Consider the following 15,016-nt stretch of genomic DNA (forward strand, 5'->3'; position numbering starts at 1 on the left):
CATCTGTCCGAAATTGTGACCTGATTTCAATACGACACATTTCCAATTAGAGACATGATCTAAACTGTTACTTGCTAAATTGTATGCGTAACATGTCCAATTTGAGATATGATCTGAGCCATAGTTTACTACCACAGTTTATTTTCATTTGATGTCGATAAATTGGACAATAGTTTCAATGTTATTTAAATGTTATATAAATTAATTCAATATAATACAATATCACAGAATCAAATCTAAAGCATAGTCAAATTTCCGATAGCTTTAAGGAAATCCATAGGGTTGCTGTAGTTGTCGTAATCATCTACAATTCTCTGAAGTTGTCGATCATAACGGATCCATTTAGGTGCACGTGGCTCAGGTAGTTCCCGCCCGTCTCTTTTGGTTTTCTTCACGTCTCGGCGGAACACAGGAATATATTTCAAGATCTGACTGATAGATTTTCTTTAAACTTTCCAGATAATTACATGGCTATATGACGGATAATGTGTACGAGTTTGGGAGAATTTCTATTTGCCAAACTTGAGATATGACTTCAAACACAAGAAAATATCTCCAAATTGGCGGTTTCTAACGGAACACAGGCATATATTTCGAGATCTAACTGATAGATTTTCATTAAACTTTCCAGATAGTTACATGGCTATAAGACGGATAATCCGTGCAAGTTTGGGCGAATTTCTATGTGCCAAACTTGATATATGACTTCAAACACGACAAAACAGTACCATAATATGGATTGGTCGAAAATCGAGTGTTTTAGTGAATAACTTAAAATATATTTTCGATTTTCTCAAGATCTGACCGATAGATTTTCTTTAAACTTTTTAGATGGTTACATGGTTATATGGTGGATAATTTGTGAGAGTGGTAACACGACTCCTGTCCGACAGCGACATCTGTCCGACAGCGACATCTGTCCGACTCAGGGTACCAGAAAAAAACGACATCTGTCCGAAATTGTGACCTGATTTCAATACGACACATTTCCAATTAGAGACATGATCTAAACTGTTGCTTGCTAAATTGTATACGTAACATGTCCAATTTGAGATATGATCTGAGCCATAGTTTACTACCACAGTTTATTTTCATTTGATGTCGATAAATTGGACAATAGTTTCAGTGTTATTTAAATGTTATATAAATTAATTCAATATAATGCAATATCACAGAATCATATCAAAGCATAGTCAAATTTCCGATAGTTTTAAGGAAATCCATAGGGTTGCTGTAGTTGTCGTAATCATCTACAATTCTCTGAAGTTGTCGATCATAACGGATCCATTTGGGTGCACGTGGCTCAGGTAGTTCCCGCCCGTCTCTTTTGGTTTTCTTCACGTCTGTAAGGGCTTGTTCTGCTTTAAGGCAATCAAGGAACTCCAAAATTGTGGGCTTCGAGCAGGAGAGCATTGAATGGAATCCGTGATTGTGGATTGCGATAAGTGATCTCCATACTGCTGTCCTATATGTACTCATGTCCTGTGATGTGATCGACAGCTTGTTAGGGAAATGACAATATGATCCGAAATTCGGACAGATGTCGCCAAAAACGACTCCTGTCCGACAGCGACATCTGTCCGAAATCCCTAATTCAGCAGATACAAATTCTTCCAAACTCGTACAGATTATCCGTCATACAGCCATGTAATTATCTGGAAAGTTTAAAGAAAATCTATCAGTCAAATCTTGAAATATATGCCTGTGTTCCGTTAGAAACCGCCAATTTGGTGATATTTTCTTGTGTTTGAAGTCATATCTCAAGTTTGGCACATAGAAATTCTCCCAAACTCGTACACATTATCTGCCATATAACCATGTAATTATCTGGAAAGTTTTAAAAAAATCTATCAGTCAGATCTTGAGAAAATTTAAAATATATTCTAAGTTATTCACTAAAACACTCGATTTTCGACCAATCCATATTATGGTACAGTTTTGTCGTGTTTGAAGTCATATCTTAAGTTTGGCACATAGAAATTTGCCCAAACTCGCACGGATTATCCGTCTTATAGCCATGTAACTATCTGGAAAATTTAATGACAATCTATCAGTTAGATCTCGAAATATATGCCTGTGTTCCGTTAGAAACCGCCAATTTGGAGATATTTTCTTGTGTTTGAAGTCATATCTCAAGTTTGGCACATAGAAATTCTCCCAAACTCGTACACATTATCCGTCATATAGCCATGTAATTATCTGAAAAGTTTAAAGAAAATCTATCAGTCAGATCTTGCAATATATTCCTGTGTTCCGCCGAGACCGCCAATTTGGAGATATTTTCTTGTGTTTGAAGTCATATCTCAAGTTTGGCACATAGAATTTCTCCAAAACTCTTACACATTATCTGCCATATAACGATGTAACTATCACAAAAGTTTAAAGAAAATCTATCGGTCAGATCTTGAGAAAATCGAAAATATATTCTAAGTTATTCACTAAAACACTCGATTTTCGATTCGACCAATCCATATTATGGTACAGTTTTGTCGTGTTTGAAGTCATATATCAAGTTTGGCACATAGAAATTCGCCCAAACTTGCACGGATTATCCGTCTTATAGCCATGTAACTATCTGAAATGTTTAATGAAAATCTATCAGTTAGATCTCGAAATATATGCCTGTGTTCCGTTAGAAACCGCCAATTTGGAGATATTTTTTGTGTTTGATATGAAGTCATATCTCAAGTTTGGCACATAGAAATTCTCCCAAACTCGTACACATTATCTGTCTTATAGCCATGTAACTATCTGGAAAGTTTAATGAAAATCTATCAGTCAGATCTTGAAATATATTCCTGTGTTCCGCCGAGACCGCCAATTTGGAGATATTTTCTTGTGTTTGAAGTCATATCTCATGTTTGGCACATAGAATTTCTCCAAAACTCTTACACATTATCTGCCATATAACGATGTAACTATCCCAAAAGTTTAAAGAAAATTTATCGGTCAGATCTTGAGAAAATCGAAAATATATTCTAAGTTATTCACTAAAACACTCGATTTTTGATTCGACCAATCCATATTATGGTACAGTTTTGTCGTGTTTGAAGTCATATATCAAGTTTGGCACAGAGAAATTCGCCCAAACTTGCACGGATTATCCGTCTTATAGCCATGTAACTATCTGAAAAGTTTAATGAAAATCTATTAGTTAGATCTCGAAATATATGCCTGTGTTCCGTTAGAAACCGCCAATTTGGAGATATTTTTTGTCTTGATATGAAGTCATATCTCAAGTTTGGCACAAAGAAATTCTCCCAAACTCGTACACATTATCCGCCATATAACCATGTCACTATCTCAAAAGTTTAAAGAAAATCTATCGGTCAGATCTTGAGAAAATCGAAAATATATTCTAAGTTATTCACTAAAACACTCGATTTTCGACCAATCCATATTATGGTACAGTTTTGTCGTGTTTGAAGTCATATCTTAAGTTTGGCACATAGAAATTTGCCCAAACTCGCGCGGATTATCCGTCTTATAGCCATGTAACTATCTGAAAAGTTTAATGAAAATCTATCAGTTAGATCTCGAAATATATGCCTGTGTTCCGTTAGAAACCGCCAATTTGGAGATATTTTCTTGTGTTTGAAGTTATATCTCAAGTTTGGCACATAGAATTTCTCCAAAACTCTCACACATTATCCGTCATATAGCCATGTAATAATCTGAAAAGTTTAAAGAAAATCTATTGGTCAGATCTTGAGAAAATGTAAAATATATTCTAAGTTATACGCTAAAACACTCGATTTTCGACCAATCCATATTATGGTACAGTTTTGTCGTGTTTGAAGTCATAGTACAGACAGATCCGTCTGAAAAAATCGATATGCCGACACACAAAGCTTACAAAGGATTTTTGACGTTTTTGAGTCCTAATAGATGTCCTTTATGGCTGACCAACTTTTCCAAACTTTTCCACGTGTCTTAAGGCCACTTTTTGCCACTTTACCACTTTTTACCACCTTTCTTGTTTGTCGAATATCTTTAGTTGTGAACATCGTAAAAGGTTGCGGATTAATCGAGGGTGTTCATATTATCAGGAAGAAAAACTTTTGTTCAAACAATTTTTACGTCAGATAATCAGTTAATTGGATAATTATCAATTAGCTAATTAGCAAAATTCTAAAAAAATTTTATTGGCTCAAAATGTTCGCAATAGCTTGAAACACGGAGAAAAAAAGTTTTTAGAAAAACTTTGAAAATTTTTCACTTACATTTTTTTTCGAGACTTGAAAAAATTTCGAAAATTCAAAATATTTTTTCCTCCAAAAGTGATCAAATTGCATGAAACGCGGAGAAAAATGCTTTTCAAAAAAAAACTTAGTGAATTTTTCGTTTCAAGAATACCTCAATCACCAATATTTGTAGTTGGAGTTCAGTAAATCTCGGCAGATTTTAGTAATCAGGAATTACGGATTATTAAGTGGAAAGGTCTGAAACTGAAAAACGTTAACCATACGATATAAGAGTTTCATAACTAATTACTAAAGTCTAAATTACAATACAGCCTTATCGATATTCACAGAAACTGCACCAATGGCACAGTCAAGATCGAACCGATAGCCTGCTGTACTATCATTTTATTGATTTCAATGATGAATCAGTGGGGTTAAGATAATCACATTTGTAATTAAAAAAACCTCTCTGTACCGTCAATTGTGCTAATCTATACCGGCCTACCTGTATTACCAGACCTCTTCTTTTCCTCAACAATCAAACCGAGTTGTTCATATCGCATTTGGTGGGTGATGTAAGTACATAATATCGAGCTGTATTCAATCACAATACGAGACAATACGTGTATAATATATTATGGCCCTTAATGAGGAATATGAAACGCTCTATACCGCGAGAAACCCGGCTCTTTGACAACTCAAAGAAGGCAAGAAAAGACCAGAAAGCTTAAAATTTCAACTCGCTCTTTTCAATGCTCTTCGATCCGTCCCACATTAATCCCGAGCTGATCATCATGGCCTCAAATATCCTGCGGCAAGAATCTGTATTTTTACTTCACAACGTCCGGATTTCAAATCAACATCCTCAATAACATTAACAATCCTTCCTGATCACTGATCAGGATCTGTCCCGTCGTCTCTATTAGCAATTTCCAAAATATCCTGACTCTCGTGGAACAGTTCACTGAATTAATTATTACCGGTTCTTTACTTCCCCTTGCCCGACGCTCGTATCTAAATCTTACCCTTGCCCGTATTTTACCCTTGTTGATTTTACTTAACATATGGGGGTGATTTGAGGTATCCCGCATAGCAAATGAAGCGGTATGCAGTACAATACAAAACAAGTCACAGTAGATGTTGGAAGGTGTATTAACACTTGCTTCCTGGACCTGGCTGTTCCTTATAGTTTCCCTGGTCTTTTCTTGCCTTCTTTGAGCTGTAAATGAGCCATGAGGCCAAGTAGACATTTTCGTGATAAACTGTAAAACCTCTCTATACCGGGTTTCTCGCGGTATAGAGCGTTTCATATTCCTCATTAAGGGCCATAATATATTATACACGTATTGTCTCGTATTGTGATTGAATACAGCTCGATATTATGTACTTACATCACCCACCAAATGCGATATGAACAACTCGGTTTGATTGTTGAGGAAAAGAAGAGGTCTGGTAATCCAGGTAGGCCGGTTTAGATTAGCACAATTGACGGTACAGAGAGGTTTTATTTATTACAAATGTGATTATCTTAACCCCACTGATTCATCATTGAAATCAATAAAATGATAGTACAGCAGGCTATCGGTTCGATCTTGACTGTGCCATTGGTGCAGTTTCTGTGAATATCGATAAGGCTGTATTGTAATTTAGACTTTAGTAATTAGTTATGAAACTCTTATATCGTATGGTTAACGTTTTTCAGTTTCAGACATTTCCACTTAATAATCAGTAATTCCTGATTACTAAAATCTGCCGAGATTTACTGAACTCCAACTACAAATATTGGTGATTGAGGTATTCTTGAAACGAAAAATTCACTAAGTTTTTTTTGAAAAGCATTTTTCTCCGCGTTTCATGCAATTTGATCACTTTTGGAGGAAAAAAATATTTTGAATTTTCGAAATTTTTTCAAGTCTCGAAAAAAAATGTAAGTGAAAAATTTTCAAAGTTTTTCTAAAAACTTTTTTTCTCCGTTTTTCAAGCTATTGCGAACATTTTGAGCCAATAAAATTTTTTTAGAATTTTGCTAATTAGCTAATTGATAATTATCCAATTAACTGATTATCTGACGTAAAAATTGTTTGAACAAAAGTTTTTCTTCCTGATAATATGAACACCCTCGATTAATCCGCAACCTTTTACGATGTTCACAACTAAAGATATTCGACAAACAAGAAAGGTGGTAAAAAGTGGTAAAGTGGCAAAAAGTGGCCTTAAGACACGTGGAAAAGTTTGGAAAAGTTGGTCAGCCATAAAGGACATCTATTAGGACTCAAAAACGTCAAAAATCCTTTGTAAGCTTTGTGTGTCGGCAGATCGATTTTTTCAGACGGATCTGTCTGTATATATATCAAGTTTGGCACATAGAAATTCGCCCAAACTTGCACGGATTATCCGTCTTATAGCCATGTAACTATCTGGAAAGTTTAATGAAAATCTATCAGTTAGATATCGAAATATATGCCTGTGTTCCGTTAGAAACCGCCAATTTGGAGATATTTTCTTGTGTTTGAAGTCATATCTCAAGTTTGGCACATAGAATTTCTCCAAAACTCTCACACATTATCTGCCATATAACCATGTAACTATTTCAAAAGTTTAAAGAAAATCAATCAGTCAGATCTTGAAATATATTCCTGTGTTCCGTTAGAAACTGCCAATTTGGAGATATTTTTTTGTGTTTGAAGTCATATCTCAAGTTTGGCACATAGAAATTCTCCCAAACTTGCACGGATTATCCGTCTTATAGCCATGTAACTATCTGGAAAGTTTAAAGAAAATCTATCAGTCAGATCTTGAAATATATTCCTGTGTTCCGCCGAGACCGCCAATTTGGAGATATTTTCTTGTGTTTGAAGTCATATCTCAAGTTTGGCAAATAGAAATTCGCCCAAGCTTGCTCAGATTATCCGTCTTATAGCTGTGGAAATATCTGGAAAGTTTTAAAAAATTCTATCAGTTAGATCTCGAGATAATCGACTTTCGTCAAATATTGTACCATGGTACAGTTTGGTACGGAAAGTCCAACTCCCGAAATTTGGCAACTATCAACATCATGGCACAATTAAGTCGCATGCCCAGTAAATTGCTAATCAAATATACAGTCTACAGTGTATGAATTCATGAACGAATTTATTAAGGCAGATTGGTATAACAACTATCGTAAATGCTATTTTGTATTAACAGTGGAAAGTGTTCTTAAGGGAGACTGTTGTGCAGCCATGCCGGGAGTTATAAAACACGTCATTAAAAACACCTTCCAACTACAAAACTTAACCACAAAACCAGCTTTGAGCACTATTTCTAGGTTCTGAAACGACTAAATGATGCGAATTATAAATCCTCAGAGCTGATCCCACTCTACATTAAAAACACTTTCCAACTACAAAACTTAACCACAAAACCAGCTCTGCGCACTATTTCTAGGATCGATTACAATTCTATTTGTACCTATAGCATATGTCAGTACACCTGCGAGCAAATGAGGATCAACATTTTTAACAGCTATTCATTAAACTTATAGGATTATAACTCGTAACTACATATAAGGTATAACACAAGTGGCACTGATGCAGATGAATCATGGATAATTATTGACTGTTGACGAAAACTCGAAGTTTGAAATCCAAAGTATAAAGCTGCATGTTATAGTAGAAACGTAATTGGGAAATCAGGATTAAATATGATCACACGTAACGCGCGGATATAACATGTGCTTTATCCAATGCGAAACTAAAAGTGATGAAATAAGAAAATCGACTGTAGAGTGATTTAGCGCGACCGATAATTTTATAACATTCCACCTCCAATTTTTATGAAGCTTTGATATCGGCCAACTCTATCCAGGTTTGCAAGTTGACAAAATAGTTCAGCTAGTAGTTGGCAGCAAAGGCTTCCTGTGGACTATGATTGGTATACAAAAGAATTCGCGTGGCTAAGCTTGCAGGTATGGCAACTAAGTTATAGGTCATCCTCCACGTCTAATTTTAGTGATTGCAGTTGCTATGGTGGTCATGGTAACGTAAAAACTTGAGAAGTCACCATTAAACCTTAAAAGTACGAATAACTTTTTACAGAATAAAGTTTAGACAAATGGATTAAAAGTTATCCAACAAGAACATGATCCTCGCCAGACTTTTGAAACCCTGTATTATATACAATCACATTATTGATTATATATCTATATTGAGTGTAATTATGACCAATAAGTTATTATGTTTCAATTATAAAAATGCAACTCTCTTATCAGTCGAGAAGCGGCCGTTTGAAGACGGTAGACGGCGTTGTAAGATAAAGTTCAACACCAGCTGTTTCCTGCAGACGCTTACTGCGTTCTTCTTATCAGCCGGGGCTTCATACTCAACAAATATGTTGTTTACTATGAACACATCTATTGAAAAAGCATGCTTGGAACTTCAGGTTTTGACTTGAATATCTGGTGATTTTAGAAAAATATTTTCTTACTCTTTTATTACATTATGTTGTCCTCTTATCTTATAAAGTTGTACTATTTAGCAAATTAAGTCTTACTTTTCAACAAACATTTTCTATAATGTAAACTATGCGAGTCGTATAAATATTTCGGAGTACATCGTGGAATAAAATATAAATCATCTGTTTCCCGTAAAATAGTTGTGTCGCCGAGAGTGACTACCTTTGATGAGGGACAAACAGATTGAGAAATTAATATATTTCCCAGAGGCACTTATTTATATCGAACTGATTGTTTTGTTTCCCCACTGTGAAATACTTTGTAATAACTTATTGAAATGAGAAGCCTCCACCTTGTCCTTGGTCTGGGATTTATCGGACTTATCTTGGGTGGTGAGTAGTTAACCACTTGTATGTTTATAGGTTATATTTCCCCAACTGTGCGTTCACCGTGCGTTACTGCGTTAACCGTGTCTATAGTGACCATAATGGTTGCTTATGGGCAGTTTGTGCATTAACCGTGTCTTAACCGTGCGTAGCTACATTACCGAATTGCCGGTAAAAGCAGCGAGCGAATGTTTTGAAAGATGTAATAAGGTAATGGAAACAGCAAATTTAATCGATTGGCTGCTGGAGTGATACCGAAAGTTTTGGGCCAATAATATACAGAATGTTTAGAATGATAATAATATGATACATACGTATAATACATATGGGTGTGGGAAAACTAAAAAATTCGGGACACTTAACTAAGCCAAATCTCCAGTCGAGTTTTTATTGAAGCTAACTTAATTAAAAGCCCTTTCAGAAATTTAACCCTGAATAAGTAAATGAATTTGCTATCATTATAATTTTCTTCCCTATAAAACTGGAAAGCCAGAATGTAAATGAGTCATGCGTAAGAATTGCAACGTGTTTCCATAGGCTTACAAGAGTTATCAGTGGAATGTGGATTATATGTGAACGCCGGTCGGGCGCCGGTCGGAGGTCGGTCGGAGGTCGGTCGGAGGTCGGTTGGAGATCGGTCGGAGGTCGGTCGAAGGTCGGTCGGAGGTAGGTCGGGCGCCGGTCGGAGGTCGGTTGGAGGTCGGTCGGAGGTAGGTCGGGCGACCATTCTATGAGACAATTTTGGACTCGAGGCTCCCCCTGGTAATGTGATCTCGGAAGGCAGGCCTCCCCTTTGCAACACGAGCTCGGAAGCGGGATCTCTCGATACAGAAGGTACGTATCGAGAATGAGTCGGACCGAAAATTTTCTAAGTCAAGTTTTTCGGAGGTCGTTCGGGCGCCGGTCGGACCGACCTCCAACCGACCTCCGACCGACCTCCGAGTTCCGACCGACCTCCGACCGACCTCCGACCGGCGCCCAACCGACCTCCGACCGGCGCCCAACCGACCTCCGAAAAACTTGACTTAGAAAATTTTCGGTCCGACTCATTCTCGATACGTACCTTCTGTATCGAGAGCTCCCGCTTCCGAGCTCGTGTTGCAAAAGGGAGGCCTGCCTTCCGAGATCACCTTACCAGGGGGAGCCTCGAGTCCAAAATTGTGTCATAGAATGGCGCCCGACCTACCTCCGACCGACCTCCGACCGACCTCCGACCGACCTCCGACCGACCTCCGACCGGCGCCCGACCTACCTCCGACCGGCGCCCGACCGACCTCCGACCGACCTCCGACCGACCTCCGACCGACCTCCGACCGACCTCCGACCGACCTCCGACCGACCTCCGACCGACCTCCGACCGACCTTCGACCGACCTCCGACCAGCGCCCAACCGACCTCCGACCGGCGCCCAACCGACCTCCGACCGGCGCCCGAACGACCTCCGAAAAACTTGACTTAGAAAATGTTCAGTCCGACTCATTCTCGAGGTACCGCGACAATTGACCCCCCGACAATTGACCCCCCGACAATTGACCCCCCGACAATTGACCCCCCGACAATTGACCCCCTATGTAATTACACTGGGGTCAATTGTCGCGAAATCTAGGGTTTAGTACGACAATTGACCCCCCGACAATTGACCCCCCGACAATTAACCCCCCGACAATTGACCCCCCGACAATTGACCCCCCGACAATTGTAATTAAACTGGGGTAAATTAATCGGGTTAGGGTTAGGGTTAGGGTTAGGGTTAGGGTTAGGGTTAGGGTTAGGGTTAGGGTTAGGGTTAGGGTTAGGGTTAGGGTTAGGGTTAGGGTTAGGGTTAGGGTTAGGGTTAGGGTTAGGATTAGGGTTAGGGTTAGGGTTAGGGTTAGGGTTGGGGTTAGGGTCAGGGACAGCTGTTCCTGGGTCAGGGTCAGGGTCAGGGTCAGGGTCAGGGTCAGGGTCAGGGTCAGGGTCAGGGTCAGGGTCAGGGTCAGGGTCAGGGTCAGGGTCAGGGTCAGGGTCAGGGTCAGGGTCAGGGTCAGGGTCAGGGTCAGGGTCAGGGTCAGGGTCAGGGTCAGGGTCAGGGTCAGGGTCAGGGTCAGGGTCAGGGTCAGGGTCAGGGTCAGGGTCAGGGTCAGGGTCAGGGTCAGGGTCAGGGTCAGGGTCAGGGTCAGGGTCAGGGTCAGGGTCAGGGTCAGGGTCAGGGTCAGGGTCAGGGTCAGGGTCAGGGTCAGGGTCAGGGTCAGGGTCAGGGTCAGGGTCAGGGTCAGGGTCAGGGTCAGGGTCAGGGTCAGGGTCAGGGTCAGGATCAGGGTCAGGGTCAGGGTCAGGGTCAGGGTCAGGGTCAGGGTTAATTGTATTAAATTATATTTTCGGGGGTCAATTGTCGGGGGGTCAATTGTCGGGGGGTCAATTGTCGGGGGTCAATTGTCGGGGGGTCAATTTTCGGGGGTCAATTGTCGGGGGGTTAATTGTCGGGGGGTCAATTGTCGGGGGGTCAATTGTCGGGGGGTCAATTGTCGGGGGGTCAATTGTCGGGGGGTCAATTGTCGGGGGGTCAATTTTCGGGGGTCAATTGTCGGGGGGTTAATTGTCGGGGGGTCAATTGTCGGGGGGTCAATTGTCGGGGGGTCAATTGTCGGGGGGTCAATTGTCGGGGGGTCAATTGTCGGGGGGTCAATTGTCGGGGGGTCAATTGTCGGGGGGTCAATTGTCGCCCACCCATTCTCGATACGTACCTTCTGTATCGAGAGCTCCCGCTTCCGAGCTCGTGTTGCAAAGGGGAGGCCTGCCTTCCAAGATCACATTACCAGGGGGAGCCTCGAGTCCAAAATTGTGTCATAGAATGGTCGCCCGACCTACCTCCGACCGATCTCCAACCGACCTCCGACCGGCGCCCGACCGACCTCCGACCGGCGCCCGACCGACCTCCGACCGACCTCCGACCGACCTCCGACCGGCGCTCGACCGGCGCCCGACCGGCGCCCGACCGGCGCCCAACCGGCGCCCGATCGACCTCCGACCAACCTCCGACCAACCTCCGACCAACCTCCGACCGACTTCCGACCGGCGTTCAACGACCGGCGTTCACCTACCGCCGACCGGCGCCCGACCGACCTCCGACCGACCTCCGACTGACCAGCCTTGTCTGATCTATGACCAAATTTTGAGATAGGCCTTTAAAATTTTTTTATTCAATTTTGAAAATCCTGGACCTCGAAAAATCGTAAAAAATCGAGGTCCAAGATTTTCAAAATTGAATAAAAAATGTTTGAACAAACACACAAAACTAAAGTGTTGTGTGTTTCATGTATAATACCTTTTCTTGCTTACATAATTTATGAGAAACTTTTTAAATGGGACATTACTGTTTAGGGAATGCAGAAAGTGCAAGTGTTGTCATGGTAACTCTAGTGATTATGCAAGTCACTGCACTTGGTGGGAGTGTATGTTTCTATTCCCACTCTCATCACATCTCACTCTGACTTGTTACCGGTGTTATGTGTAGCTGTATGATTCTTACTTCTAACCCCATACTAGCATCTTGAAAGGGGTTTCAGTTTCAGTTTCAATTTCAGTTTCAGTTTCAATTTCGCTGAAATTAGAATTCATTCTATAGCGAAGGAAAACAATGAAAGAGTTTGGGTAGCGAGAGTCTGACGAGATGAGAGCACTTTACTTTCTCGTTCTTTACTGTAAATTGGAAATCATCTAGTTATCACCTTCTACTCAAATTTATATATTTTCGTAACTGCTCGCATTTGCGAAACTGAATGCACATTGCACAATATACGACTGGTTAACGTGGTTTTTAATGATTGCATTGTGGTTAATTCTTGATTACCCGTGATTTAGTTGCTTTTATAAATATTCCCTTTATTTCAGACCAATATGCATCCGATGCCTCATCGGGAGATGAAAAGTGCCCTGCTGATAGGAGAGGGATAAACACTATTGATTGTTTAATACCGGCCCATGCAGACCCTGTAACAGAGGAATCCAAGTGCAACCCTATGTATTGTTGTTGGGTCAGTGGCCGATGTGTTGCAGCTCAAACACCAAGTAAGTGCTTGCCAACTTCACACCTTAATTGTGATTCATCGAGCAAAGGGTTGTGTGTTATGGGATTTTAATCCATTTGTCTAGTACATATTTTGTGTAGTACAAGAATCGTTATTAAGACTCCTTTTTATATGTTACTTAAATTACAACCTTCAGGCTGCAAACTGGTAGGCAACGATGTGAAGGATCTTGCAGACAACCTTTTTACCAAAACGATAATAGATGGAGTGACATTAGCTACTGATAACTACGCCTCTTACGACAGAATATACTTGGGGCAGGCAGTTACGTTTGAATGTAAACAAGTCTTGAATCCAAATATAATGTAAGTAAATATTACGCTCAAATAAGTCTGTCGACAGTTGTATCTCTGGTTTACTTATTTTTGGTTTGACACAAAAAATGTGAAAAATCTGATTTACAGCCAACAAATGGTAGATTTCAGCACTCACCACTATCACATGTGACATGATATGCAGAGTATGGTTTTGTTAACTTACTTACTTTATAACTTAGATAACATAAATATAAAAGAGGGATGACTTTCGCGGCTCAATTGAAAATTGAACTTTTTTGACTGGGTCGAATGCTTTTATGGCCTTTTGAACAGTACGAAGCGAAGAACTTAAAAATTGACCAAGTAATAAGAAGTCCCCACATTTTGACCCCAAGTGGTTTTATAATCGCAAACTTATAATTAATACTGTTGTCTCTTGACTTTAGATCTAAACGGGATCTTGCTAGTTAAAACAATTAAGTAAAGCTACTGTGTGTTTCAAGAGGCTGACTATGTAGTTTGGTGTCACTAGCATTTATCTGTGATCTGTGATATGATTTAATAATAACTATAACGGATAAAATGAGAAAATCACAATTTGTACTATTCGATTAAATAGCTGTAAATTGTTTCAGGTATATGTTAAGAAAAGACGACAGTCTTACGGACTTTTCAGATTTTGGGGATTTCAAGAGTGTCAGCTTTAATTGTATACAGGACGTTTCTCAAACCACTGATATCATGGCTATGTATGAACTCGTAAAATGTGAAAGTGAGTTATCTGAAAAATCCAACCGCCGTGCCTAACCATTTCATCACCTAATATGGGCATCACGTGTCATTTTATATTAATTCGAGTTTCAAATGTGTCCAAACGATTGGTGGTTTCTCATTCTGTAATGTTGAACGAACTCCATTTTTCAGCCGCGTGTACAAAACCAACCATTGACGATTCCGTGGTGATGGATCTCGATTTTGAAACAGTGACGTTCTATCCCGCTGGTACAGAAATATTGGTGAGTTTTAATTTATCACATAATTTATGAATGGTCATTTTATTAGTTAAATTAGTGAAATAGAATCTTCCAACTGGACAGTCCAACATAAACATTGGATGAAACTGTACCCGCCTGATAGGGGTGCCATCTGCAGAGAGACCCACCATCCCCCCCCCCCCCCCCCCCCCCCCCCCCCCTACATCTGCAGAGAGACACCTCAAATTAAGGTCTGGAATTGGGATAAGAGTTAAAATTTCATTAAATGCAAATTATTGATTTGAATTTTTTTTTCAGTTGGAATGCAAACCAGGGTATGGACGTATAGATGGTACCGCCACATTTCCTGCTATTAAATGTAATAGCGCTGTAACGGATTACAGTGACAAAAAGTGTTATCGTAAGTTATTATTACCTTCTACGACTTTCTTTTTTCCTGAAAGGTTTTTGAAAACAGCGAAAAGTTGACAGTATGATTTGACTACTGTCAATGTAATGACGATTAAAATGTCGACGTTTTGCAACACAGCTTCGACAAAACACAGTACGGTACACTGGTTATATATCCTGGTGATGAAAGGTTAAGTATCATACCATATAAGTGCTACGGTGTGTTTAGCTTTGGAATAGTAAATATCATCGCTTCCACTAAATCGCTCGCCCAAATTTTAAGAAAAGTCTTGTGAAAAGGCTCT

This window comes from Bolinopsis microptera, chromosome 8, assembly GCF_026151205.1.
Source record: "Bolinopsis microptera isolate Bmic1 chromosome 8, MBARI_Bmic_1.0, whole genome shotgun sequence".
Classification (NCBI taxonomy): domain Eukaryota; kingdom Metazoa; phylum Ctenophora; class Tentaculata; order Lobata; family Bolinopsidae; genus Bolinopsis; species Bolinopsis microptera.